We start from the raw sequence: 6,000 nt of genomic DNA, 5'->3' as shown, positions 1-6,000 counted from the left end.
CAGTTGTCAGCAGTCAAGGAGTCCAAGGCAATGTTAATACATCCTCGCCTGCCGACTGCCGGACTGAGCGCGAGTGCGTTCACTCGACTCTGTCCGGAGCCTATCAGCTGCGCGCATCGTGAATAAGGCCTGGGCTCCAGGAAGTAACCTTGATTTTCAGAGAATAACAAACGTGTCGTTGATATATGGAGATTGCCTTTTTGACAGCAAGTAACCCATTATTGGGTGACTAGTTAAAGCATTAAGTGTTGATTTCGTATAGTGAGTTGATTGATTTATTTAATTTTGTTCAAAACGTCAATATGTTAGTTATACTTACGAGCTCAAAGCTAAAGCACCCGGTGTTGTCAGGAATTTACGCAGAGTAAAAATTTATTTAGGAGGATGGAGGTAGTTTTTTTAAATAAGATGAAGACGAAATTTTAATTTCATTTTGAACGTCATAAATACAAAATTTCATAAAGTAATATTACAATTCTGCTTTTGAGAGTGGAAATGAAAAATTTGGGTGAATTGTCGAAATCCCATGTAGATTGAAGCATGAGGGTTTTTATTTATATAAGATGTGGATAATAATTTTCCTCTGATTTTAAACGTCAATTGTGCCAAATTTTTTTTAAGTAGTGCCAACATTATGCTTTATGGAATGGTAAAGGGGGATGAGGGTGGTTTTCGAAAGCTCATGTAGAAAGTGCCTTTTTTTTTTTAAATCACAAGTTGATATAATTTTTCTCTTGTTTTGAACGCCAAGTAGGCAAAATTTCATCTAGCTGTACCAAAACTCTGATTCAAGTGGTTGAAAGGGATATGTGAATATATTTTTTGAAATAATATAAAGACAGAAATTTTTCTCTTATTTTGAACGTCAAGGGCAAAATTTTATCAAACAGAACCACAATTATGCTTTATTGAATTGGAAAAGGGACTAGGATGGTTTTTCGAAATCACATGTAGACGGTGAGCTTCATTTGTTTTCGAAATCAAATAAAGACAATATTTTTCGTATTGTTTTAAAGGCCAAGTATGCGAAATATCATTAATAAGACCCAAAATTTTGATTTAAAGGGCGTGAAACGGGGATAGGTAATTTTCTGACAAATTTAGTCTTCATTACAAAATATTAAAACAATGGTACATGCCAAATTTCCCTCCAGTTTGTTTAAAGGTAAAGCTAAATATGATTTTTCAGCATAGTACGGAAAATTGTTAAAATTGTAGCTAGATGTTTAATGAAATTTGAAAGACTGCATTTGAATATTTAAATTGTAGTTTTGAAAAAAATATTGTAACAGCTTTATGCTTATAAACTTAAATAAATGTGTTCTAATACTGAAATTATTTAACTCGATTCAATACATTTTTAAAAGTTTTATGTAGAATACGTTTTTTCAGACCTTAATTAAGTCAATCAAAGTTTATAAAATCTGTAACAGTAACTCTTGAGCTAAAAACACCTTTGGGTATAAAATATTCATTGACATCGATTAAAGGTAAGCGAACTTCAAACCTTTTACTCTTTTGAAACTAACTACGTTTTAAAAATATGTTGCGCGGTAAGTAAAGATTTGGTCTCGCCATGGTACAAAACATAAAACGACGATGAGTGTAATCATCAGAATGTGTGGTGTCTTCGCCTTTTGGTGAAAGTGTAATGCCATGCGCAGTTACAGGGAATGCATATCTATTGAACAGCGAATGACATTTGTGAAGGGTTTTCCTTCGAACGCCAGAGAACGAGCAAAAACCTTCCAATTAATAACAAAACAAACGTGTGTCTAATTTTCTCTTGCCCAGAAAAAAAAAACACGAGTTAACATTAACCGTCCTTGAATTAATGCGCTCACTTAGGTGATAGGTAGTTTTAATCTTTTTAATAAAAACCCTTGCATTGTACCAGCAAAAATTATAAGGATTACGTAAATAATTAACTACTATAATGTGTCGTTCAAACGCGACACAGATATTATGACTGAATATAAAGCGAGGCGAGGCAGTGGTAAGACACTGGAATGGCATTGCAGAGTACCCAGGTGAGAATACTTCAGGCAAAAGATGAGATATTTCCTCACAATAAGCCATTTGGATTCCTTCCCTAATATCCCAGGTCTGAGTTGTCTCTAAAATTCTCACTGTCAAGGTCCTCATTGACCCACCCACCCATAACGATGTGCAGAGCTAAAGACAAAACCAGGCGATTTAAAAATGCTCAAGATATCCGAGTGGTATCTGTTTACGAAAATAATTTAAGAATATTCTGAATTCGGATGGGTAGTTTAGTTTCCGTATCGTTTTTAAACTCTATTTTTAGAAGAGTGAAAAAGTCTAGAACCCGTGGTTTCAGAATAATTTTTAGGCATGAAACACCCGGCACATATTCTTGAAAGCACTCAAGTGACTTGCATTACACCTTTATCTTCATTTCTCTGCCTGGCATGATTACCGCTCAAATCTCATAGTTGACCTGTTCACGACAAGACAGCGTGTCATTTCACAGCCTTGCGCTTAGAGGCGATACCGCGCTAGAAGCACCAGCGAGCGTCGCACATATCCCACCGTACTAACACAAATACACACCTCACTAGGCGGGCCCCTTAACGAAACGTTAAAATTTCTCTTTTACCCTTGGATTGTCCATGCCTGCTAAAACAGGGGTGGTTTTTGAAAATATGTGCAAGATTTATAGCTATTTAAACGTTTTTGTATTATTAAATCTGCTAAACCGTAATGCATTGTTTTATTTTGCGGCCTAATTTCGGTCACCCCTAACAGTAAAGTTTGGTCGTATCAAACATTGTTTCAGACAAAAGTTTCAATTAATATTGAGAATTTTATAATAATAAGGGAGTAATAATTTTTTTGGTCCTTCAAACTCAAATTTTCCACAAGTTGAGCTAATGGATGGTGTTATAAAAAAAAACGTTACAACAAAAGTTTCTGCTACTACATTTAGGATGAAGAATGTTAATGTTAAACGCATGCGATATTTTTACTCCCTTTGTTCGAATTTGCCTCATTACCGAACTCGATCTCTTTACTTTATGTATCAGTCTGGAATAAATTTGTGCGAAATAACAAACGTTATGACGTCCATTAAAATATGTATACATTATACATATATATGAACTTTAGTTTGACGGTGGTTTTGGCGTATAGGGTCCATGAATCATTGGACTATGTAGAAACCTCTTGGAAGTCACACCATGGAAATGACTGCAATAGTCAGCCTTTCTCGGAAATCGACCTGATAAGAATTGAACGATGGAAATATAGGACAGAAGGAAAACTTTCTAAACATGAGACAAAGATAATTTTTTTAATTAAAAAAATCATTGTAGGGTGGAGCGAACTATAGTCGGTGATATAGATATAGATACGGAATAATTATAGATACGGTGTAAGCGATGTAGCACCAAAACTACACAGCTGTCTAGTACAAACTGTTTTATTTTTATCAATATTGACAGATAACTATTATTTATTTTTTCTTATGTTCTAGATTATATACATGTATATTGTCTTTGACACTACAATCTATGTCCACGCGTATTTCTGTTACAGTTTATTTGTCTAGACTCCTGTAGGAGTTATCCCAACGATGTTAATTGAGCTAGCATAAATTAAGAACTTTCAAGAAAGTAAGTGACGCCATCATAAAGTAAACACGTAGAAGTTTGTTGTAAATAATAATCTGTGTATTATTCATGTCTGATAGCTTCTACATAATATAATTTAGTCATTTGATTAAATCAATCCCCTACGGACTTGTGTGTATTAAGTGTTTTGGAAGAAATAAGAAATAACGCAGAAAGTTTATATGCGACCATTATCAATGCTTGTATTTGTGAATATAATTGTTGCCAGCTCTTTAGAACCTTGACCACACGTACATGGACACGTGCTATGACATTTAAGTATTGCTGCAGGCAGTAACGCCTGAGAATGTTTCGTTCGGCAATAGTATTACAAAATTAAATCATTTCAGTAAAAAATACAACATAAAGAAAGTCAGGAGGCCTCAGAGGTCCTTAGCAAGAGAGATTTTTGTTCTCTGGCTAAACTAGCTAGTCGGATGTTTAGAACCCTAATAAACTTAAATATTTTTTGTGATAATCTTCTTTGTAGTTTCACGATATATATATAGTGTACATTGTAAACAGAGTGCATTAGGTGGAATTGTGTTGGATTCATTTGCAAAAGACTTTTGTTTATTTTCTGTACCCTCTGTAACTCCTGTAATAGAATCCAGATACGTGCTAGTAAAGAAAAGTTTCAATATTTTATGTATTTTATAACAGAGCAATTTAAATTAAATTCATTCGTTTACATTTAAATGCACTATTTAATTATTCTTAAAATAACCTCACACTAACCAAATATAAGTGTATAATATTATTTAGTGGGGCCTCAGTAATATACTTATTATTTACACAACATAAAACTTATTTCCATACACAGCTCTAGCATGGACATGTACAAAAACAAATATAAGCAGGAGACTCGGATGAGATGACAGCATTGAAAGAGCACCTCAATGTCTGTAGTGACAAAAAGAAGTCAAAAAACTTAGGAAGAATAGGCAAAAGCTTGTGAATTTACACAATGAATAGCGAATGATTTTTGTTATTATGACAAACGTTTACTGACCATGAGTGGACAAATTGAGGAATAATTGATTTGATTAGTCTCGCAGAACATTTCCTCGTATGTTCAAGGTTTTTTTTTTTTTTTTTTTTTTTTTTTTTTTTTTTAACAGATGGGATTGGCTTTCGAAAACCTCGTGACAGCTGTGTTCTTAAGTTGTTATTTAATAAAATTAACAATTTAATTGACTAATAATAAGTAATTATATTATTTTGAATTTAAATGTATTATTTAATTTAAATTAGCCTTACTATATGTGTAATTATACATATGAATACAATTGTTCTTTTAGAAAATATGTTGATCATGATCAAGCAGAAATTTTTATAAGTTAAACCATTATTAATGTATTGTTACGAGTATGCCAGAGGAGAGGCCACGAGGTAGCCCAGAGGCCAGGCTAGCCAACCATCTGGCCCGTAAGCCCGCGAGTGGAGCACGGTTCATTAGCGCTACGCCGATTATCGGATTAGCAACCCGTCCCTCTGGATGGTTCTGCGAGCTCCCGGAGAACGCCGCGTGGAGTGGCGAAACTGGGATGCCAGTGTATGTGTTTCGTTGTTGGCTGGGTTTATCTTCAGGCGTGTGTCAACTTTCCGACACCAGTCACAGACATCCAGTGCGAGAGAGCGAACGCGTCCTGAATGGCCGGGCCAAAAAAGGCAGTGACTTTCCTTGCAGACGGCCGCGAATTTACAAGGGAACAATCGCTGGAACCTTATTGCAGTATAATGGGCGAACGGCCGTACCAATCACGACACGACATGGGGACGCATGTAAAGTAAAGTGGTGGGAAAATAAGCTAAACTATCTCTACTAGTAAAAAATAATATTAACCCTTTGGCAATAAATTACGCAAATACTCTGTGTCCTAAGTGGTGAAGGGAAGGGAAAAGGGCTCATCCAAGGTGTTCGTAGATGTCTCAGGTCTGGCATGAGCATGGGCCAAAAAATTCAATAGATATATATGATTCCCAGCTCAACAACCCGAAATGAAATTCTGCGCGGGCCTGGGCGACACTGCGGCTAGGAACGTGCTCGATGCGCGGCGGACGGGTGTTTCGCAAACGTCAGCGGCGGCCGTGCCGCGAGGCCCACAACAACATCGCTCGCGTGGCGGGGTGGTGGGGGAAGGGGGAGCCCTCCGTCGCGTCGACCAGCTCCCAAGCCTCCACGTCGTCGCGCGGCGAGGAACAGCGTCTCGCTGCGACCCCGACTGCCCCGCGGTGACCACGAGGACTTCTTGCGCCGGCAGGTGGCACTTCGCTCCACCTGAGCCTCAGGCGGTTCCACGGCGAAGCATTCGTCTCGCGTTCGACAGAACACAGGTTCGGATCCTCGTCCAGACATCCCGATGTA

The 6,000-nt window shown here is 37.1% G+C and overlaps 1 protein-coding gene across 1 annotated transcript in view; it reads left to right on the top strand.

The window, feature by feature from the left end:
• Positions 1-5,255: 5,255 nt before the first annotated feature.
• The window catches only part of LOC134527960 (zinc transporter ZIP1-like), a 61,517-nt gene continuing 60,772 nt past the window's right edge, over positions 5,256-6,000 (top strand). Inside the window, exon 1 of the mRNA XM_063361055.1 lies at positions 5,256-5,969. The gene's annotated coding sequence lies outside the window, so the exon portion shown is untranslated. The remainder of the gene's footprint in view (positions 5,970-6,000) is intronic.

This window comes from Bacillus rossius, chromosome 1 (genome assembly GCF_032445375.1).
Source record: "Bacillus rossius redtenbacheri isolate Brsri chromosome 1, Brsri_v3, whole genome shotgun sequence".
Taxonomy (NCBI): domain Eukaryota; kingdom Metazoa; phylum Arthropoda; class Insecta; order Phasmatodea; family Bacillidae; genus Bacillus; species Bacillus rossius.
The sequence above is the reverse complement of the archived record's forward strand: the minus strand, read 5'-3'. Positions and strand labels throughout refer to the sequence as shown.